This window comes from Salmo trutta, chromosome 17 (genome assembly GCF_901001165.1).
Source record: "Salmo trutta chromosome 17, fSalTru1.1, whole genome shotgun sequence".
Taxonomy (NCBI): Eukaryota; Metazoa; Chordata; class Actinopteri; order Salmoniformes; family Salmonidae; genus Salmo; species Salmo trutta.
This window is the reverse complement of record NC_042973.1, coordinates 13,864,620-13,890,922: the sequence shown is the minus strand read 5'-3', so window position 1 is coordinate 13,890,922 and position 26,303 is coordinate 13,864,620. Positions and strand designations below refer to the sequence as shown.

General features: G+C 43.7%; 1 protein-coding gene across 1 annotated transcript in view; it reads left to right on the top strand.

Moving 5' to 3' along the window:
- Positions 1 to 2,159: 2,159 nt before the first annotated feature.
- LOC115151644 (adenomatous polyposis coli protein 2-like) overlaps positions 2,160 to 26,303 on the top strand; it is a 53,005-nt gene continuing 28,861 nt past the window's right edge. Inside the window, exon 1 of the mRNA XM_029695753.1 lies at positions 2,160 to 2,246. The gene's annotated coding sequence lies outside the window, so the exon portion shown is untranslated. The remainder of the gene's footprint in view (positions 2,247 to 26,303) is intronic.

Genomic DNA, 26,303 nt, shown 5'->3' with positions numbered 1-26,303 from the left:
AAGAGACGGGAGGAGAGAGGGAGTCATTAGACAAACAGAGGTGGGAAAGAGGAGGGAGAGAGAGTAGGGAGAGGGAGAGAGAGAGAGATTAGAGGAAGGCAGGGAAAGAAAGAAGGAGAGAGAATGGAGGGGCGAAGGGAGAGAGAAAAGGGGGAGAGAGAGGGAGAGGGTAAAGGAGGGATGGGAGAGAGAGGAGAGAGAGATTAGAGAAGGGGGAGGAGGGAAAGAAGGAGGGAGAGAGAATGGAGGGGGAGGGTGCGAGAGAGAGAGGGCGGGGTGAAGGAGGGAGGGAGGGCGGGAAAGAGGAGGGAGGGGAGAGAGAGTCAGTCAACAGACAGAGGTAGGAGAGGGGAGGGAGAGAGATGATGGAGAGAGAGACGAGAGGAGGGAGAGGCAGGGAAAGAAGGAGGGAGAGAGAATGGAGGGGGAGGAGGGAGAGAGAAAGGGGAGAGTGAGGGAAGGGGAGAGAGAGAGGTAGAGGGTGAAGCAGGGATGGGAGAGAGAGGAGGGAGAGAGAATGGAAGAAGGAGGAGGGAGAGAGAGAAAAGGGGAGAGTGAGGGAGGGGTAGAGAGGGGAGAGAGAGACAGAGAGGGTGGGAGCGGGGTGAAAGAAAGGGGAGGAGAGAGAAGAAAAGGAGTGGGGATAAAAAGGTGGAGGGAGAGATAGACAGACATGAGATGAACAAGAAAAACGTCAACCCTGTGACACTCATATTTTCCCATTGACTGCGATGTACTGAGAAAACATCACTGATGTGAGGGAGATGGCGCCACTGTCTGTAGATTTTCCCAGACAGCCTTTCTTGGTGCAGCTGACACTAAAGATTAGCTATCATCTCCCTCCAGTGGTAAATTGAGAAATTACAAGAATAAAATGGCGCATGGTTAACCAATTATGAATGGGGTCATGTGCCTTTCTTCATTATTTATCAACGAGTTGGGTCAGGTGAATGAATAACTAAATAATACCTGGATAGGCAAAGTACTCAGGGGATCTGTCCGTTCAGCACCCCACTGCGCTGGTCAGGAACCTCTGTCAAGGCAGCGGCACCATTCACCTGTTCAGCACCATGGACAGCAACCCCTGGCAAGGCAGCAGCACCATTCACCTGTTCAGCACCATGGACAGCAACCCCTGGCAAGGCAGCAGCACCATTCACCTGTTCAGCACCATGGACAGCAACCCCTGGCAAGGCAGCGGTGCCATTCACCAGTTCAGCTCCATGGACAGCAACCCCTGGCAAGGCAGCGGCCCCATTCACCTGTTCAGCACCATGGACAGCAACCCCTGGCAAGCTTTGAGCAGAACATGTCAAAACTAAGCCTTGATATGACCAAAGTGTGCACAGTATTATGATTCACAGATGCACACATTATAGGTGGGAACAAAATCTAACATCTGTGTGCTTTCCTGCAATTCCATATACACGTTTAAAGTTAAAGTTAAAAGTTTAGGCTTAGATTTTGCTAACCAGTCTTTACGCCGAACGTATGAAGCAAATCCGAAGGCAAATCATTTTGTCCTCAAAACAGCCTCAATTCATCTGGGCATGGACTCTACAAGGTGTCGAAAGCGTTCCCCAGGGATAGTTGCCCAAATTGACTCCAATGCTTCCCACAGTTGTGTCAAGTTGGCTGGATGTCCTTTGGGTGGTGGACCATTCTTGATACACACGGCAAACTGTGGAGCATGAAAACCCCAGCAGTGTTGCAGTTCTTGACACAAACCGTTTAGCCTGGTACCTACTACCATACCCCAATCAAGGCACTTAAATATTTAGTCTTGCCCATTCACCTTCTGAATGGCACACATACACACAATCCATAGCTCAATTATCTAAAAACATAAATGTACACTGATTGAAGTGGATTTATCAAGTGACATCAATAAGGGATCAGAGCACCTGGATGGAAAGAGCAGGTGTCCTTAATATTTAGTACAATAAGTGTATACATTTCGAGTCTAGATAAAGGTAAAACCAAATATGAGTGAAATATGTATAATACTTTCTATATTCAAAATGTCCTACCAAGAAAAATAAATAGCGTTTTTAGTGAAATTGAGAGACAGCGAGAGAGAGAGAGAGCGAGAGAGAGGGAGAGAGAGGGAGAGAGGTTGTGGTGTGTGACAGACTAGCATCACAACAGTAACACGCAGCAGCTAGTGGCGAATTCAGTATCACTCCCACAGATTCCCGAGGTCTCATTCCACACCCTATTGAAATCAACACAGCTCGGGAAATGAGGTAAGAATAAAGCACAATTGTATGTCTTATAATTATTTTACATGCCAGCAACGAATGCATCACCAAACGTAGATTTAAAAGCTGCGAATTGTTTGTTTTATCGGTTTCTTACGATGCTGCATGAAAATGGAGGTCGGGTTGGTTTCGTTGCGAGCTGAGCAGAGGGAGAATATTCCTGATGCGAATAGAATGTTAAACAGGCGGATGCATGGAAGTGTTTTTTTTCAAGATACACATGACGCTTTTAGCCTTGAATGCATTTTATGTTCAATCTTCACAGCAAAAATGTAATTGTAGCCCAGATTGTCCAATGTATAGGCAGGTACTTAAACTGTATTGCAAGGTCGATTGAAATAGGTAGGCTTGTCCAGGTAACCTAATGTGATGGTTTCGAAACGGTACAATATGCAGGCTATTTCTCTGACTGATCATCTCTCCACTCGACGTCAAACTTAATAAAAACAACTGCAAATAGGAGTCCATCAATCACACAACAGCGATGGTCTACTGTTTTCTTCCATTGGCGACGTCAAATAGGCCACCACGTAGCTACAAAAATACACACATCGATTTCAATGCAAAATGGACATATTTGGACATGGACATATTTTGCATTGAAATCGATGTGTGTATTTTTGTAGCTACGTGGTGGCCTATTTGACGTCGCCAATGGAAGAAAACAGTAGACCATCGCTGTTGTGTGATTGATGGACTCCTATTTGCAGTTGTTTTTATTAAGTTGTTTGGCTGAGCAATGTAAGGCTATATGGATATGCATAACGTTTAATAACAATGCATGCTGTGTTAAGCAGTTACATTTTTATTAGGCCTATATGGTAAATTCCAGAGATATAAGGCCTACACTTGATTATTGAGAATGGTGGATAGACATTTAGAGCTGTACTGGCTGATGTGCAGGAGGCTGCGTGTGTGTCTGTCCGTATTTTGTAGCCTATGGATTACAAAATGTATCGAATTTACATTAGAATGCATGCACACACAAAAAAAACATAAAATTAGGTTATTTTTGTCAGCTTGAATCAATTACCGGAACCTTATCAGTGTAAAATATAATTTTTGTGACATTGTGACATTTGTGTAAAATTACATCACACCTCATTAGAAAAATAGATATTGTATGCAAAGGAAATTAGTAGCCACATACAGCTTAATACTACATGAATAATAATGTGTAAACCCAGCAGTAGAGAAGAAAATATAATACCTATTTTTTACATCAGTTTTATAGCATCATTGATCTCACTGTAGACACACATCAATGGTAATCAGTACAGATCCTACTCTAATGAGTCTCTTAGGGACTGGCTTGGATTATCCTGTGAGTGGCTTCTTTCATAGGGTGTGGCTGTGCCCTGTTAGTTCTGTTGCCATCTGTGTATGTGTAACAGTATTGCTTCCGTCCCTGTCCTTTCCCCAACCCGGGCTTGAAACAGGGACTCTCTGCACATATCAACAACTGCCTCCCATGAAGGGTTGTTACCTATCACTCCACCAAAGCAAGGGAAACAACTACTTCAAGGTCTCAGAGCGAGTGACATCACCGATTGAAATGCCACTAGTGTGCATCGCTAACTAGCCAGGCATTTCACACCGGTTACATATGTCTCATATCAAGCATCACAACAACATCCAGGAATCCAATTTTATTTTCTCAGTTTTTACTTCCCCACTGCAGTTGGTTAACTAGTGGTGAAACTGTATGCCATGATGTTCTGAGCTGTCTGGACACAAACTGCCCTAGGGAACTGAACTTGACCACGAGAGAACTGCCAGGTTTAACAGACCATTGATTCATAGCCCCTTTAGGCCTGGAAACTAAGCCATCGCCAGGCCTTAAAAGGCCTCAACATGGAAGGCGCTTACATAATGTTATATAATGTGATCATTTTTTTAGGGAAGGGATGGGCTACTACACTACATGACCACTTGCTCGTCTCATTCCACCATTATGAGCATTAATATGGAGTTGGTCCCTCCCCCCTTTGCTGCTATAGTAGCCTCCACTCTTCTGGGAAGGCTTTCTACTAGATGTTGGAACATTTATGTGGGGACTTGCTTCCATTCAGCCACAGGAGCATTAGTGAGGTCGGGCACTGATGATGAGCGATTAGGCCTGGCTCGCAGTTGGCGTTCCATTTCATCCCAAAGGTGTTTGATGGGGTTGAGGTCAGGGCTCTATGCAGGCCAGTCAAGTTCTTCCACACCGATCTCGACAAACCATTTCTTTAAGGGGCCTAGCCTGAACCTTGGAAAACAGCCCCAGACCATTATTCCTCCTCCACCAAACTTTACAGTTAGCACTATGCATTGGAGCAGGTCATGTTTTCCTGGCATCCACTAAACCCAGATATGTCTGTCAGACTGCCAAATGGTGAAGCGTGATTCATTACTCCAGAGAACGTATTTCCACTGCTCCAGAGTCCAATTGATGAGCGCTTTACACCACTCCAGCTGACGTTTGGCATTGCGCATGGTGATCTCAGGCTGTGTGCGGCTGCTCGGCCATGGAAACTCATTTCATTAAGCTCCCGACAAACAGTTGTTGTGCTGATGTTGCTTCTGGATGCAGTTTGGAGTGTTGCAACTGAGGAAAGGCAATTTTTACGCGCTTATGGACTCGGCGGTCCTGTTCTGTGAGCTTGTGTGGCCTACCACTTTGCGGCTGAGCAGTAGTTGCTCCTAGACGTTTCCACTTCACAATAACAGCACTTACAGTTGACCGGGGCAGCTCTAGCAGGGCAGAAATTTGACTAACTGACTTGTTGAAAAGGTAGCATCCTATGACGGTGCCACGTTGAAAGTCACTGAGCTCCTCAGTAAGGCCATTCTACTACCAATGTTAGTCAATGAAGATTGCATGGCTGTGTGCTCGATTTTATATACCTGTCAGCAATGGGTGTGGCTGAAATAGCCTAATACACTAGTTTGAAGGGGTGTCCACATACTTATGTATATACAGTGCCTTCGGAAAGTATTCAGACCCCTTGACCTTTTCCAAATTTTGTTACGTTACGGCCTTATTCTAAAATTGATTAAATCATTTTCTTTCCTCATCAATCTACACTCAATACCCCATAATGACAAAGTGAAAACAGGTTTTTAAATGTTTTTGTAAATGTATTAAAAATAAACTACAGAAATACCTTATTTACATAAGTATTCAGACCCTTTGCTATGAGACTCGAAATTGAACTCAGGTGCATCCTGTTTCCATTGATTATCCATGAGATGTTTCTACAACTTGATTGGAGTCCACCTGTGGTAAATTCAATTGATTGGACATGATTTGGAAAGGCATACACCTGTCTATATAAGGTTGACAGTCCATGTCAGAGCAAAAACCAAGCCATGAGTTCGAAGAAATTGTCCCTAGAGCTCCAAGACAGGAATGTGTCGCGGCACAGATCTGTGGAAGGGTACGACATTTATTTTGCAGCATTGAAGGTCCCCAAGAACACAGTGGCCTCCATCATTCTTAAATGGAAGAAGCTTGGAACCAGTTCCTCTGGAGATGGGAGAACCTTCCAGAAGGACAACCATCTCTGCAGCACTCCACCAATCAGACGGAAGCCACTCCTCAGTAAAAGGCGCATGACAGCTCTTCACCAAAAGGCACCTAAAGACTTTCAGACCATGAGAAACAAGATTCTCTGTTCTGACGAAACCAAGATTGAATTCTTTGGCCTGAATTCCAAGCATCACGTCTAGAGGAAACCTGGCACCATCCCTATGGTGAAGCATGGTGGTGGCAGCATCGTGCTGTGGGGATGTTTTTCAGCGGCAGGGACTGCGAGACTAAGCAGGATTGAGGGAAAGATGAACGAAGCAAAGTACAGAGAGATCCTTGATGAAAACCTCCTCTTGAGTGCTCAGGACCTCAGACTGGGGGGAGAAGATTCACCTTCGCCCCAGTCAACAATCCTAAGCACACAGCCAAGACAATGCAGGAGTGGCTTCGGGACAAGCCTCTGAATGTCCTTGAGTGACCCAAACAGAGCCCGGGCTTGAACCCGATCGAACATCTCTGGAGAAACCTGAAAATAGCTGTGCAGCAACGCTCCCCATCCAACCCGACAGAGCTTGAGAGGATCTGCAGAGAAGAATGGGGGAAACTCCCCAAATACAGGTGTGCCAAGCTTGTACTGTCGTATCCAAGAAGACTCGAGGCTGTAATCACTGCCAAAGTTGCTTCAACAAAGTACTGAGTAAAGGGTCTGAATACTTATGTAAATGTGATATTTCCATTTTTTATTTGTACTAAATTTGCAAAAAATTTCTAAAAACCTGTTTTTGCTTTGTCATTATAGTGTGTTGTGTGTAGATTTATGAGCTGGGAAAACGATTTAATCAATTTTAGAATAAGGCTGTAACATAGCAAAATGTGGAAAAAGTCAAGGGGTCTGAATACTTTCTGAAGGCACTGTATACAAGGCTCCCTAAATTTTATCAGCATATCGAATGCTCGACCCGGGCTGGTAAAACCCTGGATCATTGTTATTCTAACTTCCGCGACGCATATAAAGCCCTCCCTCGCCCTCCTTTCGGGAAATCTGACCACGACTCCATTCTGTTGCTCCCAGCCTATAGACAGAAACTAAAACAGGAAGTGCCCGTGCTCAGGTCTGTTCAACGCTGGTCCGACCAATCGGATTCCACGCATCAAGATTGCTTCGATCACGTGGACTGGGATATGTTCCGCATAGCGTCGGACAATAACATTGATGAATACGCTGATTCGGTGAGCGAGTTTATTAGCAAGTGCATCGGTGATGTTTACGGACATATTCAATCAATCCTTATCCCAGTCTGCTGTTCCCACATGCTTCAAGAGAGCCACCATTGTTCCTGTTCCCAAGAAAGCGAAGGTAACTGAGCTAAATGACTACCACCCCGTAGCACTCACTTCCGTCATCATGAAGTGCTTTGAGAGACTAGTCAAGGACCATATCACCTCCACCCTACCTGACACCCTAGACCGACTCCAATTTGCTTACTGCCCCAATAGGTCCACAGACGACGCAATCACAATCACTCTACACACTGCCCTAACCCATCTGGACAAGAGGAATACCTATGTAAGAATGCTGTTCATTGACTACAGCTCAGCATTTAACACCATAGTACCCTCCAAACTCATCATTAAGCTCGAGACCCTGGGTCTCAACCCCACCCTGTGCAATTGGGTCCTGGACTTCCTGACGGGCCGCTGCCGCTGATCTTCAACATTGGGGCCCCACAAGGGTGCGTTCTCAGCCCTCTCCTTTACTTCCTGTTCACTCATGACTGCGTGGCCATGCACGCCTCCAACTCAATCATCAAGTGTGCAGACGACACTACAGTGGTAGGCTTGATTACCAACAACGGCTACAGGGAGGAGGTGAGGTCCCTCGGAGTGTGGTGTCAGTAAAATAACCTCACACTCAATGTCAACAAAACAAAGGAGATGATTGTGGACTTCAGGAAACAGCAGAGGGAGCAGCCCCCTATCCACATCGACGGGACAGTAGTGGAGAAGGTGGTTAAGTTAAGTTCCTCGGCGTACACATCACGGACAAACTGAAATGGTCCACTCACACGGACAGTGTGGTGAAGAAGGCGCAGTAGCGCCTCTTCAACCTCAGGAGGCTAAAGAAATTCGGCTTGTCACCAAAAACACTCACAAACTTTTATAGATGCACAATCGAGAGCATCCTGTCGGGCTGTATCACCACCTGGTACGGCAACTGCTCCGCCCACAACCGTAAGGCTCTCCAGAGGGTAGTGAGGTCTGCACAACGCATCACCGAGGCAAACTACCTGCCCTGCAGGACACCTACACCACCCAATGTCACAGGAAGGCCAAAAAGATCATCAAGGACAACAACCACCCGAGCCACTGCCTGTTCACCCCGCTATCATCCAGAAGGCGAGGTCAGTACAGGTGCATCAAAGCTGGGACCAAGAGACTGAAAAACAGCTTCTATCGCAAGGTCATCAGATTGTTAAACAGCCATCACTAACATTGAGTGGCTGCTGCCAACATACTGGCTCATCTCTAGCCACTTTAATAATGAAAAATTGATGTAATAAATATATCACTAGCCACTTTAAACTATGCCACTTTATATAATGTTTACATACCCTATATTACTCATCCCATATGTATATACTGTACTCTATACCATCTACTGCATCTTGCCTATGCCTTTTGGCCATCGCTCATTCATATATTTTTATGTACATATTCTTAATCATTCCTTTACACTTGTTTGTATAAGGTAGTTGTTGTGAAATTGTTAGGTTAGATTACTTGCTAGATATTACTGCATGGTCAGAATTAGAAGCACAAGCATTTCGCTACACTCGCATTAACATCTGCTAACCATATGTATGTGACAAACAACATTTGATTTGATTTGATTAGTGTAACTGACACGCCAGATTTTCTGAAGGTAAACAACTGAACCCTGATGTGGTTGGAAAGTGGTGGACTGTTTATTCTTTGTAAGGACAACGAGAAGTCTGGAATTAAGATTCAACAAGGTTGATAAATCAATTAGGTTAGCTTCTCACCAAGAGACCATTAATTGGCTAGCCTCCCATAATTTTACTGACTGGTCCAAAGCATTTAACATCATATTTGAAGCAAATGTAGGATATAGCACTTTATGAGTGTCTAATGACATGGTCAACCAAATCCAGAGAAACAGTATGAAGAATTGGTATTACATATTTCTTTGTAAGACATGGTTCTTGAGGGAGGCATTTGTTGCAGTACAGTAGCTATGATATATTCGTTTTTCCTAAGGATGATGTGTATTTCTAGACATGCTCAAGGGATTATCCAAGTTCAGCAATGTCTTCAGATTATAGATGTATATCACCTAGTCATATACATTTCTATTTTCCTAATATTTTGGCAGTTGGTTACTGAACCTCAGCTCAGATGCATGCCTATTAAATTGTGGAAACAACCATCTAGACATTTGAGCAGTTTGCCAGTTTCTCTCTATGTAGCCTACTGCAATTGACATTCCCAAACATTGGTAGGAAGGAACTCAAATCTCCTACAGTTAAGGGCCTTATTTCCATTATCACTGAACGCATTCTTTCCTGTAATGGATGATGAAATGTTGCTGCTGATGACGCTGCTTCAGATACAATCTCTGAGGCAGTGCCTTTCAACTCCGAGCCCAAGTCATTGACATAATTAGCCAATGTGAAGAAAGGCTTGCCTTGCTCACAATGAATGTACGTCATTCAGAATGCAATGGAAGATCTCTTATCCATAGAGGCTATAGTGGGATATTGTTGACCTCTGTCACCTAAACTATAGGAAATGTCATCCCTTCTACCTATGGAAGCCTACCACCTCTTTCTATTGTAAATTCATCGGTTGATGGTGTAATGCTAACCTCCTCTTTTGACTCATCCTTACTGTAGTTGTTGCTATGCGACCCCCTTTCGGTTATATACCATAGGGTTGGTCTATCTACTGACTGTACGTACGTACCCCAACCAGTGTCACTAAGATTATGCGATCTTCTTTAGTTGTCTTTACCATGCGCATATCTCCCTTTACATCTGACATGTAATACGTCCATGTAATTGATGAAAACAAAATGTTGCGGTCACTTTTGAAGGACGTGTCCCCAGAGAGATAGATCGTTTTGGGTCTGGGTCATTTAAGAACTTGTGCACAGAGTTGAAGGCTGTCGCTGAGAGGCTTTTTGGCAAGTGAATTCCAGTCAACTCCGATGATAACACCGTATTGATTCTTCTCTTAGTGAGCATGTACAGAAGAGTCAATCCCAGCTGTGACAAACTGATAGAAACCGTCTAGCTTTTACAGTCCATTCCCTATGCTGGGATGGCCAATCAGTTCCAGGCTAGCAAAGATCTGTGCTGTTAGCATTAGCTGTAACATTAGCAATGTTCTAGCTAAGAAGACCTACTAACTATGTTGTGCTAGCTATTGTATGTGCTGGCAATGCTGTGTAAGCTATGTGCTAGCTCAATAAAAAAAACACTCTGCTCTATGGTATTTCCCCGTGCGAGGACAATCCTTCAGTAAGCTTAGGATGTGTCCACTTGTCATGACAGTCACCATTTTGAAAGAAGAAAAACATCTGTGTTTGGAAACGTCACATAACTTCACCATTAGAGAATAAACGTTTGATCAGATTGCAGGACTTCTTCCCCCGTTCACAATATCTGAATAATTCATGTTCTGTGCTTCATTTTGGATGAAATTGTAAATGCTCCTCCTACTTGGGCCAATCGAAGTGTATTGGAATGACAGTATATTACCTATCCTTTTGACCCCAAAAGCTCCATCTCTGTCAGTATTGGCTGGTCTGACCCCATGCTCAGTCCATGGAAGTGGGCTCCTCCATTATTGGAAAATGGGGCTGTGGTGGTGCATTTCTTGTAAGATGGAAAATGTCCCTTATACTGCTTCATACGTATAAGAACTAGTTTTCATTAAACACCTGTGTTTGACTATATATGTTTTGGACCAAATTGACCATAATAATAGGTAGGATCCAACAACCTGAGCACGGCCTCATTGTTAATCCGTAGCCTATAGCTATTATTCTATTGCATTTTATACTAGCAAAATACTTAATAGCGGTTTAGACATTCATCAACACCTTGAATGCACCCGCGGTACTGCCCTACTGTGAGAGCCTTGTTGATTCTTAACCTACACCTACAGTATGATAAGATTGATTACATTCAATAGTGCACAAGGACAAGACGGCCTGGTTGAGGAGAGAGATTCTCAGGCTCGCCATCTTCACTGGCAGGTGCCGTTGCCATGGTAACCAGACAGTCTTGAGTGAAAGAGTGATAGAGGAAGAAATGCAGCAGTGGTGGGCGGGCTTGTTGGTTGGGGGAGAATCCTAGTATGTATGCTACTCCTGTTCTTTGTTCCGGCCTCACATTCATGGCCTTCGTTTACTGTAGCGATATGACTCACACTGTAATTTATTTTATAATAACAGTGATAGCGTAATAAAAGTAAACCTATAGCTATGATAATCATGATAATGCAAATCTATTACTTATCTTTTTTAAGACTGAAATACATGCAGAAGTTCAGTAATGATAGAAAATTAGTAGACTATTTTTATTATAAATAATTATGAGTTTTTATTAATCATTACTAATAACAGTATTGTTACTACAGTATAAGTTGTGGTAAGAATGTTTTTACGGATTCGACTAGGGGATTAATTATTTTGTTCAAGCTTCCATTGACAGACAACAAACCTGCTATTAGTGGCTAATTACTTAAACAAATTACCATAATTAGAAAAACAAGATGGGAGAGGCAACAAACAGCTTGTTTGGCTCCGACTAACACTCATGGACCCCTGGACTTGAGCCCTTGACTGCTTAACCACAACAGATAATACTCAGAAACCAAGTGTGCTTGTTCTTTCAAACTCAGATCCCCCTTTATGTCCACGCAGCGTTTAAGTCATCGTCCGTCAGGAGACAGTGCTCTTGATTAGCCTCTGTTTCGCCTGACTTGGTTCGCTGGCTACAGAAGCGCCAATTACATCCAGTGGATGTGGCTCAGACCTTTGGCTCCTATTGTGTTTGCATGACTGCTGTACAGAGCTGACTAGCTAATCACAGCACTGCTCGGCCCTAGCCCACTGCTGCTGTGGGGCATCTATGCTCTTGCATGGTTGATGTTCAGTCTGACCTTATAGGCGTGGAATGAGGCTCTGTTTTACGCTTTGTTGGTTTAGATTGTTTAGATTACAAAATCCTAAACTAAGTCCATTCGGGTTAATCTTGCCACACTGCTCCATAGAGAGTTGGTGTGTACTGTGTTACTCACAGTAGGTGAGATAGTAGTGCCAGCTGAAGGCTGACTTCTTCCAGGTTATGGGTTGTGTAAGCTCTGGTTACTGCATATATTTGTCACTCACTGATCAAAATAAACAGTCATTCATTGTCAGATTGCGGTTCTGAATGGAAACTGCACAGACCAGTTGTGAAGTAGGCAGCACATCATGTCAATGGCATTCGTTTGGCTGGTATCAATAGCCTTACACTATATGAGTTGCCCACTTAACCACACACAGCAGTGGTGTGATGTCCAACATGGTTGCAGGACAGAGGATATGATATGGCGTTGTTTTGCTCTATGACATCGATTACCTATACCCTCCTATTACCCCTTCTGCTTAGTTCGCCTTTATTCATCTCATCCTCTCTTTTACCACCTTTTCTGAGTGTGAAAAGGGGATTGGCTGTTGCCATAGAAACTGCCTCGAACTGTAGCACGCCATTGGCAGGCTCGCTAACACTCGCACGGCTCCGTTTGAATTATATTCCTCTTGGGGACGATTTCCTCCTCCAGATTATCCAGCATGCATTGCGGCCCCACCAGCAGCAAATAGGACACAACATAAAGAGCCATGTTGGGGGGAAGAAAGAGAAAGGGAGGGAAAAAAACGCCAGAGAAATAGTCATCAACTGACAAATGTCACTGCAATTAATGCTTTTGCCACCGGGGCAATTAAGATGGAAGAAGGTCGCGATAACATTGGCCCGCAACCCAGCTCATGAATATATTGCTTTGATGGAAGAAACCTAATGGGCAAAATCAACCGACTGTATTGAATTCCCTTAGGACCACCATTCAGCATGCCCCCTCTCAGTCTCTACTCACTATCAGTGGCTGGCCTTCAGTAACACACTGCCACACTGCCTTCAAAGCTGTCCAGCAGAATAATAAATGTGTTTCATGTCTCCCACTTTGAAATGATAAAGAGAGTGGTGTGTTCAAGGCATGGGCAATGATGTGTCTCCATATGTCCACAGCCATTAGCTAGACATGTTGAGGCTGCTTTGTGCAGGCCGGATGCATATATTATCTTGCACCTGCCTATTTTCAGTACATATTGCCTTGCTTATCTCTATATGTGGATACAGATTAATGTGTAAAGGAATGCGACTCACTGATGGAAAAAAGTAGGAAAAATACCACCTCTCTCATTGCTCCAACCCTCTGGCCTTCCCTGTGGCTCAGTTGGTAGAGCATGGTGTGTGCAATGCCAGGGTTGTGGGTTTGATTCCCACGGGGGGCCAGTACAAAAAAATACAAAAAATATGCATGAAATGAAATGAAAATTAAATGTATGTATTCACTACTGTAAATTGCTCTGGATAAGAGCATCTGCTAAATGACTAAAATGTAAAAAAAATGGTAGAGTGGCCAGACAGAAGCCACTCCTCAGTAAAGGCTCATGACAGACTGCTTGAAGTTTGTCAAAAGGCACCTAAAGGAATCTTAGACCATAAGAAACCAGATGGCCTGAATGCCAAGCGTCATGTCTGGAGGAAACCTGGCACCATCCCTACGGTGAAGCTTGGCCATATACCACAACCCCCTCGGGCCTTATTGCTTAAAAATAAAACATTTAAACACGTAAAATACTACATCAACCTGATCTCTATTTTGTTCCACTGTGAATTCCCTAAGTGGTGACAGACACGCAGTAATGAAATGCAGCGCTATTCCAGCGGAGGGTTTGCCGCACTGACATTGCCTGCCTGCCCGAAAGCAGTGGTCCATAGCCTGACCTTTGTGACCCGCCAAAGGCGTAGATGCCCTCCCCAGTAATATAGAAGTGGCCTGAATTCTGCTGGTGTGTGCAGAAATACCTCCAATGTCTGGAAAGCACCTCCCGCCTCATCAACACTGCCGCTGCGGGGAGGAAATCTCATCACTCAGGCTGACAAAGAACTGGCCGAGGTCCTTTAGCAATTCAGATGGCTACACTGTGCAGGAATGAACGTCTGTTCAAATGAAATTATGTGTCGTCAAAATCTATTGAATAATAGCCCTTTTTTTGTGTATCTGTGTGTATTCATAGGAGTAATTCTTAAACAAATACTTCCAGATAATATTTACAAAAATGAATGCTGCATTAACTTTAATTTCTTTGTTAAAAATAGCAATCATTGTAAGTCCATAATTAAAGAAAATGACTAGGGTGGACTGTATAAGGAGGCTAGGTAAGGAGTGATGTTGCCACTATGGTGCATCTGTAAGAATGAAGGAATCATTGTTGAAGACAAGGTTTCCAGTTCAGGGTATTTATTAACTAACAATTAAGCCCAGCACAAGGACACAAGAAGTAGGATGGAGATTTGATGGCTTCTAAAGCAGGTAGGTTAGTTTGTGATACAAGTTATGGGCTTGTGGTAACGGCTGGAGCGGAATCAGTGGAATGATATCAAAATACATTCCAGCCATTATTTTGAGCCGTCCTCCCCTCAGTAGCCTCCACTGAAAGGTAGATACAACACATTAACCCCTGGTCGGGACATCCAGCGAAAAATCCTATCTCCATTAGCATAACGAAATGTAATATACACTGCTCCAAAAAATAAAGGGAACACTTAAACAACACAATGTAACTCCAAGTCAATCACACTTCTGTGAAATCAAACTGTCCACATAGGAAGCAACACTGATTGACAATACATTTCACATGCTGTTGTGCAATGGAATAGACAACAGGTGGAAATTATAGGCAATTAGCAAGACACCCCCAATAAAGGAGTGGTTCTGCAGGTGGGGACCATAGACCACTTCTCAGTTCCTATGCTTCCTGGCTAATGTTTTGGTCACTTTTGAATGCTGGCGGTGCTTTCACTCTAGTGGTAGCATGAGACGGAGTCTACAACCCACACAAGTGGCTCAGGTAGTGCAGCTCATCCAGGGTGGCACATCAATGCGAGCTGTGGCAAGAAGGTTTGCTGTGTCTGTCAGCGTAGTGTCCAGAGCATGGAGGCGCTACCAGGAGACAGGCCAGTACATCAGGAGACGTGGAGGAGGCCGTAGGAGGGCAACAACCCAGCAGCAGGACCACTACCTCCGCATTTGTGCAAGGAGGAGCAGGAGGAGCACTGCCAGAGCCCTGCAAAATGACCTCCAGCAGGCCACAAATGTGCATGTGTCTGCTCAAACGGTCAGAAACAGACTCCATGAGGGTGGTATGAGGGCCCGACATCCACAGGTGGGGGTTGTGCTTACAGCCCAACACCGTGCAGGACGTTTGGCATTTGCCAGAGAACACCAAGATTGGCAAATTCGCCACTGGCGCCCTGTGCTCTTCACAGATGAAAGCAGGTTCACACAGAGCACGTGACAGACGTGACAGAGTCTGGAGACGCCGTGGAGAACATTCTGCTGCCTGCAACATCCTCCAGCATGACCGGTTTGGCGGTGAGTCAGTCATGGTGTGGGGTGGCATTTCATTGGGGGGCCGCACAGCCCTCCATGTGCTCGCCAGAGGTAGCCTGACTGCATTAGGTACCGAGATGAGATCCTCAGACCCCTTGTGAGACCATATGCTGGTGCGGTTGGCCCTGGGTTCCTCCTAATGCAAGACAATGCTAGACCTCATGTGGCTGGAGTGTGTCAGCAGTTCCTGCAAGAGGAAGGCATTGATGCTATGGACTGGCCCGCCCGTTCCCCAGACCTGAATCCAATTGAGCACATCTGGGACATCATGTCTCGCTCCATCCACCAACGCCACATTGCACCACAGACTGTCCAGGAGTTGGCGGATGCTTTAGTCCAGGTCTGGTAGGAGATCCCTCAGGAGACCATCCGCCACCTCCTCAGGAGCATGCCCAGGCGTTGTAGGGAGGTCATTCAGGCACGTGGAGGCCACACACACTGCTGAGCCTAATTTTGACTTGTTTTAAGGACATTACATCAAAGTTGGATCAGCCTGTAGTGTGGTTTTCCACTTTAATTTTGAGTGTGACTCCAAATCCAGACCTCCATGGGTTGATAAATTGGATTTCCATTGATTATTTTTGTGTGATTTTGTTGTCAGCACATTCAACTATGTAAAGAAAAAAGTATTTAATAAGATTATTTCTTTCATTCAGATCTAGGATGTGTTGTTTAAGTGTTCCCTTTATTTTTTTGAGCAGTATATATATTTTTTCAAATATAGGACAATGTTATATCGTTTTATAGATACACCTCTCCTGAATCGAACCACGTTGTCCGATTTCAAAAAGGCTTTACAGCAAAAGCAAAACATTAGATTATGTTAGAGGAGTATATCGTAAAAGTAGCCACATAGCCATTTTCCGACCAACCACATGCATCACAAATAACCAAAAAAACAGCTAAATGCAGCACTAACCTTTGACAATCTTCATCAGATGACACCCCTAGGACATCATGTTACACAATACATGCATTCTTTTGTTCGATAAAGTTCATATTTATATATAAAAACAGCATTTTACATCGGCGAGTAACGTTGACTAACTATTTTCCCTCAAATGCATCCGGTGAAACAGTGCTACAATTTACTAAATTACTATTCGAAAACATTTTTAAAATGTAATATTGTCATTCTAAGATTTATAGATGAATATCTCTTGAAAGCACCTGTAATGCCAGATTTAAAAATAACTTTACTGGGTAATCACACTTTGCGATACTCAGAAATTAGGCTACCGTTACAGGTCAGCGCCATCTTGGAACAATCGCATATCAAATCTAGTCTTGTATACTATTGTCAATAATCCCTTACATTTGATTATCTTCATCAGAAAGCACTTCTAGGAATCCCAGGTCCACAACAAATGTATTTTCGTTCGAAAAAGTTAATCCTTTATGTTCCAATAGCTTGTTCTTGTTAGCGCGTTCTGAAGGCTGCACCAAAAGTTCCGTCGTGCGCGGGACTCCACTTTCGAAAAAATGCATATTTTTTTTATTTAGGTTCGTTCAAACATGTCAAACGTTCTATAACATAAATCTTTAGGGCCTTTTTCAACCAGAGCTCCAATAAGATTCAAGGGGACGATTGCATTGTGTTTCAAAAAGGTTCGAAAGGGGAGGGTAGCCAGGGGCGCCGGCGTCATAATGGTGATGGCCCTCTCCGTGTGACCACGTTCCACTGCGTCTCATTCATTCAGTTTTCACAGTAGAAGGCTCAAATCACTTTGTAAAGACTGGGGACATCTAGTGGAAGCAATAAGAAGTGCTCAATGAACCATTGCTCACTGTGTGATTTACAGGCAAACTGATGAAGTTGAGTCCGCAATTCAGAATTCCACTTCCTGTTACGATCGGTCTCGGGGTTTTGACTGCCATATGAGTTATGTTATACTCACAGACACCATTCAAACAGTTTTAGAAACTTTAGGGTGTTTTCTATCCACAAGTATTAATTCTATGCATATCCTAGCTTCTGAGTTTGAGTAGGAGGCCGTTTAAAATGGGCACGAATTTTTTTCAAAAATCGCTGTAGCGCCCCCTATCCTAGGCGAACGACAAGAGGTTAACATAGAAGACAAAGTGCCTTAACTAAGAAGAAATGTTAACCTCTCTTGGGTAGGGGGCAGTATTTTCACGGCCGGATGAAAAACGTACCCAAATTAAACTGCCTACTACTCGAATATGCAGAATATGCATATTATTAGTAGATTTGGATAGAAAACACTCTGAAGTTTCTAAAACTGTTTGAATGATGTCTGTGAGTATAACAGAACTCATATGGCAGGCAAAAACCTGAGAAAAATCCAACCTGGAAGTGGGAAATCTGATGCTTGTAGTCTTTTCAAGTCATTGCCTATCTAACACACAGTGACTTAGGGTTCATTTTGCACTTCCTACGGCTTCCACTAGATGTCAACCGTCTTTAGAACCTAGTTTCAGGCTTTTGCAGTGAACAGAGAGCGAACAAGAAGGCCGGGAAGTTGGTGACTCAGAAAATGACATGAATTTTGTGGCGCGCATTTACATGATGAGGTAGCTGTGTTCCATAACGTTTTTCAAGACATTGGAATCGTCCGGTTCGAATATTATTGAAGTTTTATGTTAAAAAGGCCCTAAAGAGTGATGCTATACAACGTTTGACATGTTTCAACGAATGTAAATATAACTTTTTTAGACTTTTCGTTGTGAAATTTTGGGCGCGCTTCCTACATTTGGAGTAGCTTACTGAACGCGCTAACAACAAGGAGGTATTTGGACATAAATTATGGACTTTATCGAACAAAAGTTTTCACTGGCTGTTGAATAGTGTGAACCGTGGGTGGGACGGTAGCGTCCCACCTGCCCAAGAGAGGTTTTAAAGTATAACAAACATGCTAACCAAACAAAGTTGGCAGGAGAGGGGGCATGTCCAGAAGGTAATTAGGGAATAGGTGGGCTGGCATGATCCTTCAGAACAATAGTAGGGCAGACGGTTGCGCTTGCTCACTCTGAAAAGCCAACAATGTTTACATTTTCAAACTACTTGCCATGCAAGCTTTATGCTTGAAAATTATGTGTGAAATTACAGGCCTAGGAGAATCACTGTCGCAGGTGCTGTTATCACCAGTCATGAAGAGCAGGAAGGCGTTAATAATGCACATCTGTCACTGTCGTCTGAGTCTCCATAAAACACAGAGTGACTGACTGCTTCAGGCATTATGCACAAATGCGTACTGGCTTCATTTGTTTTCATTGATGTCAAGGTGACTAGGGGGTGAATTTGATTTGTTTCTATATAATTGCATTAAAGCCACCAGAAGTGAGTCATATTCGATTTTTTGCATGCGTCATATATTTTTGATACACTTTCAAATCCTTGAAATCTCATTAGCAAAGCAGCAATGGCTCCCTGCACGCAGTCATTTATCAAAATGGCTGCCATGTATTCCCTCACTGACAGCATTTCTGATGTTGTAAAAAGAGGTCCAAATCATCAAAGAACATAGCCCAGACAAAATCTATGAATTTGATGAATACATAATTGATGGGTACAGAGGTTTTAAAATGATGAGCAACTATAATAAGTATGCTGTAATGTCAATTTGATATGGTTTGGTATTCAACTGATATAACCAGCAAGGCTCCCGAGTGCCGCAGCGGTCTAAGGCACTGCTTCTCAGTGCAAGAGGAATCACTATAGTACCTGGTTCGAATCCAGGCTGTATCACATCTGGCTGTGATTGGGAGTCCCATTGGGCGGTGCACAAATGGCCCAGCATTGTCGGTGTTTGGCCAGAGTAGGCTGTCATTGTAAATAAGAATTTGTTCTTAACTGACTTGCCTGGTTAAATAAAAATTCTCGTACCATAATATCATCCAATATCCATACCAATAACAGATTCTTAACAAGATGCTTAAACAAAACACAGAGCATCTGTGTCATGAGGCTTGAAAACGGGATAGACGCTCGCTGCCTTTTAGTCCTCTGTCTGTGTGTTTTGTAGCATATTGAATGGCCACACACAGAGTGAATACAGGCTCGGCCAAGCACAAACATTGATCAAAATGGAGCTAAACTTGATTTGACAGATGATACGTTTCTCTGTGTACCATCTGCTGCCAACCATACACTGCAGAGAGGAGAGATGTGGCCGATGTTTATATGTATGGAAGAGCCCAAGCATCGCTCTTTCTGTCTATGTTGTTCATATAGTACATTTAGAAAGTATTCACACCCCTTGACCTTTTCCACATTTTGTTGTGTTACAGCCTGAATTGAAAATGGATTCAAAGTGGAATTATGTATACACAATACTCAATGATGTCAAAGTGGAAATATGTTTTTTCGAAATTTGTACAAATTTATTACAAATGAAAAACTAAAATGTCTTGAGTCAATAAGTATTCAACCCCTTTGTTATGGCAAGCCTAAATAAGTTCAGGAGTAAAAATGTGTTTAACAAGTCACATAATAAGTTGCATGGACTCACTCTGTGTGCAATAATAGTGCTTAACATTATTTTTGAATGATTACCTCATGTCTGTATCCAACACACTTATCTGTACGGTCCCTCAGTCGAGCAGTGAATTTCAAACACAGATTCAACCACAAATACCAGGGAGGTTTTCCAATGCCTCACAAAGAAGGGCACCTATTGGTAGATGGGTACACATTTTAAAAAGCAGGCTCCCTGTGGCTCAGTTGGTAGAGCATGGTGTTTGAAACGCCAGCATGGTGTGTGCAACGCCAGGGTTGTGGGTTTGATTCCCACGGGGGGCCAGTCCAAAAAAAATGCATGAAATGAAATGTATGAAAATGTATGCATTCACTACTGTAAGATGCTCTGGATAAGAGTGTCTGCTAAATGACTAAAATGTAAATGTAATCCCTTTGAGCATGGTGAAGTTATTAATTACACTTTGGATGTTGTATCAATACACCCAGTCACTACAAAGATACAGGCGTCCTTCCTAACCCAGTTGCCGGAGAGGAAGGAAACCGTTCTGGGATTTCACCATGAGGCCAATGTTGACTTTAAAACAGTTACAGAGTTTAATGGCTGTGGTAGGAGAAAACTAAGGATGGATCAACAACATTGTAGTTACTCCACAATAATAACCTCATTTACAAAGTGAAAAGGAGGAAGCCTGTAAAGAATAAACATACTCCAAAACATGCATCCTGTTAGCAAAAAGGCACTAAAGTAATACTGCAAAAAATGTGGCAAAGCAATTAACTTTTTGTTCTGAATACAAAGTGTTATGTTTGGGGCAAATCCAATACAATCCACTCCATATTTTCAAGCATAGTGGTCACTGCATCATGTTATGGGTATGCTTGTAATCATTAAGGACTGAGGAGTTCTGTTTTTCAGGATAAAAAATAAATAGAATGGAGCTAAGCACCGGCAAAAGTATAGAGGAAAACCTGGTTCCAAGATGGCGTAGCAGTGCAGACTTTGTTTGTTGTTCTCCCGTGTAAATTTTGTATTTTTCGTCTTTTTGTAAATATTTCAATATATTTTCAATCTCTTTTTCGATTTTTTAAATTAAATATACCTTCCGGCAACCCGCCTCACCCAATGTGATACGGATCTGCTATTTTTAGACCTTCTAGCCAGAACCTTCATCAGAAGCTAGCAATCAGAAGCTAACCAGCTAATTAGCTACTAGCTATTTAGTCATTGCTAGCCACTGCTAGGGGCCTTTACCTTTAGCACAGACACCAGCCACTTTTAGCCTGGATAATACTTGCCATCGCAGCTAGCTAGCTGCCACCGAGTGGCCCAGCCCCGAAGCTAGCCTTGAGCCAGGCCCATCTCCCGGCCTGCTCAGTGGACCCTATAATCACTCGGCTACACAGCTGATACCTCCTGGACTCTTCACTAACACGACTAAAATCCACTACACCACCGGATTCCTGCCGTTAGCTCTGGACCTTTGCATAGGATCATCGCTGCTAGCTAGCTTCTACCGAGTGGCTATAGTGGCTAACGCCCTTGTCCCGAAGCTAGCACCAGTTAGCTGCAAGCGTCGGAGCAGACGCTTCTACAGCCCCGGCCTGCTAACTTTTTTTGAACGCCGTGTCTCCTGCTTGCTAACGTAGTAACGACTACCTAGCGGCTTCCCTGTTTCATCTTTCCTTCCAGTTCTCTGCTGCCAATGACTGGAACGAACTGCAAAAATCTCTGAAGCTGGAGACTCATATCTTCCTCACTAGCTTTAAGCACCAGCTGTCAGAGCAGCTCACAGATTACTGCACCTGTACATAGCCCATCTGTAAACAGCCCATCTATCTACCTACCTCATCCCCATACTGTATTTATTTATTTATCTTGCTTCTTTGCACCCCAGTATGTCTACTTGCACATTCATCTTCTGCACATCTACCATTCCAGTGTTTAATTGCTATATTGTAATTACTTCGCCACCATGGCCTATTTATTGCCGTAATTAACTTACCTCATTTGCCCTCACTGTATATAGACTTTTTGTTTTCTTTTGTTCTACTGTATTATTGACTGTATGTTTTGTTTATTCCATGTGTAACTCTGTGTTGTTGTATGTGTCGAATTGCTATGCTTTATCTTGGCCAGGTCGCAGTTGCAAATGAGAACTTGTTCTCAACTAGCCTACCTGGTTAAATAAAGGTGAAATAAAAAAAAATTATAAAAAAATCTATTGCTGTTCCCTGGACCCTATGAACACTTGGCTACATAGCTGATGCCTGCTGGACTGTTCATTAATCACGGTACTCCATTTTGTTTATTTTGTTTATCTGTCAGCCCCAGCCTCGAACTCAGGCCCTGTGTGTAGTTAACTGACCCTCTCTGCCCAATCATCGCCATTTTACCTGTTGTTGTTGTCTTAGCTGATTAGCTGTTGTTGTCTTACCCGTTGTTGTCTTAGCTAGCTCTCCCAATCAACATCTGTGATTGCTTTATGCCTTGCTTTATGACTCTCACTAATGTCAAATAGCGCTTGTATACTGTTGTTTAGGATTGTTATCATTGTTTTAGTTCACTGCGGAGGCCCTAGTCCCACTCAACATGCCTCAGATACCTCCTTTGCCACCTCCCACACATGTGGTGACCTCACCCAGCATAACTAGTGCGTCCAGAGATGCAGCCTCTCTTATCGTCACTCAATGCCTAGGTTTACCTCCACTGTACCCGCACCCAACCATACCCCTGTCTGTACATTATGCCCTGAATCTATCCTACCACGCCTAGAAATCTGCTCCTTTTATTCTCTGTCCCCAACGCACTAGACCAGTTTTGATAGCCTTTAGCCATACCCTCATCCTACTCCTCCTCTGTTCCTCGGGTGATGTGGAGGTTATCCCAGGCCCGGCATGTCTCCAGGCGCTCTCATTTGTTGACTTCTGTAACCGCAAAAGCCTTGGTTTCATGCATGTTAACATCAGAAGCCTCCTCCCTAAGTTTGTTTTACTCACTGCTTTAGCACACTCCGCCAACCCTGATGTCCTTGCCGTGTCTGAATCCTGGCTTAGGAAGGCCACCAAATATTCTGAGATTTCCATCCCCAACTACAACATTTTCCGTCAAGAAATAACTGCCAAAATGGGAGGAGTTGCAATCTACTGTAGAGATAGCCTGCAAAGTTCTGTCATACTTTTCCAGGTCTATGCCCAAACAGTTCGACCTTCTAATTTTAAAAATGAATCTCTCCAGAAATAAGTCTCTCACTGTTGCCGCCTGTTATAGAACCCCCTCAGCTCCTAGCTGTGCCCTGGACACCATATGTGAATTGATTGCCCCCATCTATCTTCAGAGTTCGTTCTGTTACTAGATGCCCTCTAAGCTAGATGCCCTCAATCTCACACAAATTATCAAGGAACCCACCAGGTACAACCCTAAATCTGTAAACATGGGCACCCTCATAGATATTATCCTGACCAACTTGCCCTCCAAATACACCTCTGCTGTTTTCAATCAGGATCTCAGCAATCACTGCCTCATTGCCTGCATCCGCTATGGGTTCGCGGTCAAAAGCTCCCTAAAACATTTCTGCGAGAATGCATTTCTAATCGACCTGGAAGGATATTGACCTCATCCCGTCAGTAAAGGATGCCTGGTCGTTCTGTAAATGTAATTTCCTCACCATCTTAAATAAGCATGCCCCTTTCAAAAAATGTAGAACTAAGAACAGATATACCCCTTGTTTCACTCCAGACCTGACTGCCCTTTACCAGCACAGAAACATCCTGTGGCAGATTGCACTAGCATCGAATAGTCCCCCCGATATGCAACTGTTCAGGGAAGTCAGGAACCAATACACGCAGTCAGTTAGGAAAGCAAAGGCTAGCTTTTTCAAACAGAAATTTGCATCCTGTAGCTTTAACTCCAAAAAGTTCTGGGACAATGTAAAGTCCATGGAGAATAAGAGCACCTCCTCCCAGCTGCCCACTGCACTGAGGCTAGGAAACACTGTCACCACCGATAAATCCACGATAATTGAGAATTTCAATAAGCATTTCTCTACTGCTGGCCATGCTTTTCTCCTGGCTACACCAACCCCGGCCAACAGCTCTGCACCCCCCGCAGCTACTTGCCCCAGCCTCCCCAGCTTCTCCACCCAAATATAGCAGATGTTCTGATAGCAGATAGCAGATGTTCTGAAAGAGCTGCAAAACCTGGACCCGTACAAATCAGCTGGGCTAGACAATCTGAACCTTCTCTTTCTAAAATTATCCACCGCCATTGTTGCAACCCCTATTACCAGTCTGTTCAACCTCTCTTTCGTATCGTCCGAGATCCCTAAAGATTGGAAAGCTGCCGCGGTCATCCCCCTCTTCAAAGGGGGTAACACTCTAGACCCAAACTGTTTTAAACCTATATCCATCCTGCCCTGCCTTTCTAAAGTCTTCGAAAGCCAAGTTAACAAACAGATCACTGACCATTTCGAATCCCACCGTACCTTCTCCGCTGTGCAATCCGGTTTCCGAGCTGGTCACGGGTTCACCTCAGCCACGTCCAAGGTACTAAATGATATCATAACCGCAATCGATAAAAGACAGTACTGTGCAGCCGTCTTCATCGACCTGGCCAAGGCTTTTGACTCTGTCAATCACCGTATTCTTATCGGCAGACTCAACTGCCTTGGTTTCTCAAATGACTGCCTCGCCTGGTTCACCAAATACTTCTCAGATAGAGTTCAGTGTGTCAAATCGGAGGGCCTGTTATCTGGACCTCTGGCAGTCTCTATGGGGGTCCCACAGGGTTCAATTCTCGGGCCGACTCTTTTTTCTGTATATATCAACGATGTCGCTCTTGCTGCGGGTGATTTCCTGATCTACCTCTACGCAGATGACACCACTCTGTATACATTTGGCCCTTTTTGGACACTGTGTTAACAAACCTCCAAATGAGCTTCAATGCCATACAACACTCATTCCATGGCCTCCAACTGCTCTTAAACGCTAGTAAAATTAAATGCATGCTTTTCAACCGATTGCTGCCCTCACCCACCCGCCCGACTAGCATCACTACTCTGGACGGTTCTGACTTAGAATATGTGGACAACTACAAATACCTAGGTGTCTGGCTAGACTGTAAACTCTCCTTCCAAACTCATATTAAACATCTCCAATCCAAAATGAAATCTAGAATCGGCTTCCTATTTCGCAACAAAACCTCCTTCACTCACGCTGCAAAACATACCGTTGCAAAACATACCGTTGTAAAACTATCCTACCGATCCTCGACTTCGGCGATGTAATTTACAAAATAGCCTCCAACACTCTACTCAGCAAACTGGATGCAGTCTATCACAGTGCCATCCATTTTGTCACCAAAGCCCCATATACCACCCACCACTGCGACCTGTATGCTCTCGTCGGCTGGCCCTCGCTACATATTCGTAGCCAGACCCACTGGCTCCAGGTCATCTATAAGTCTTTGCTAGGTAAAGCTTTGCCTTATCTCAGCTCACTGGTCACGATAACAACACCCACCCGTAGCACGCGCTCCAGCAGGTATTTCTTACTGGTCATCCCCAAAGCCAACACCTCTTTGGCCGCCTTTCCTTCCAGTTCTCTGCTGCCAATGACTGGAACGAATTGCAAAAATTGCTGAAGTTGGAGACATATCTCCCTCACTAACTTTAAGCATCAGCTATCTGAGCAGCTTACCGATCGCTGCATCTGTACACAACCCATCTGTAAATAGCCCATCCAATCTACCTGCCTCATCCCCATATTGTTTTTATTAACTTTTTTGCTCTTTTGCACACCAGTATTTCTCCTTGCACATCATCATCTGCACATCTATCACTCCAGTATTAATTTCCTAAATTGTAATTACTTCACTACTATGGTCTATTTATTGCCTTACCTCCTTACTCCATTTGCACACACTGTATATAGACTTTTTCTATTGTGTTATTGACTGTACGTTTGTTTTTTCCATGTGTGATTCTGTGTTGTTGTTTGTGTCGCACTGCTTTGCTTTATCTTGGTCAGGTCGCAGTTGTACATTAGAACTTGTTCTCAACTGGCCTACCTGTTTAAATAAAGGTGAAATAAATAAAAAATTGTAAAATAAAATTCAGTCTACTTTCCACCAGACACTGGGAGATGAATTCACCTTTTAGCAGCACAATAACTAAAACACTAAATCTACACTGGGGTTGCTTACCAAGAAGACAGTGAATGTTCCTGAGCAGCCGAGTTACAGTTTTTACGTACATCTACTTGAAAATCTATGGCAAGACCTGAAAATGGTTTTCTAGCTGTAATGAACACGCTGGGAGACAGAGAGCTGGTTTCAAGCGCAGCG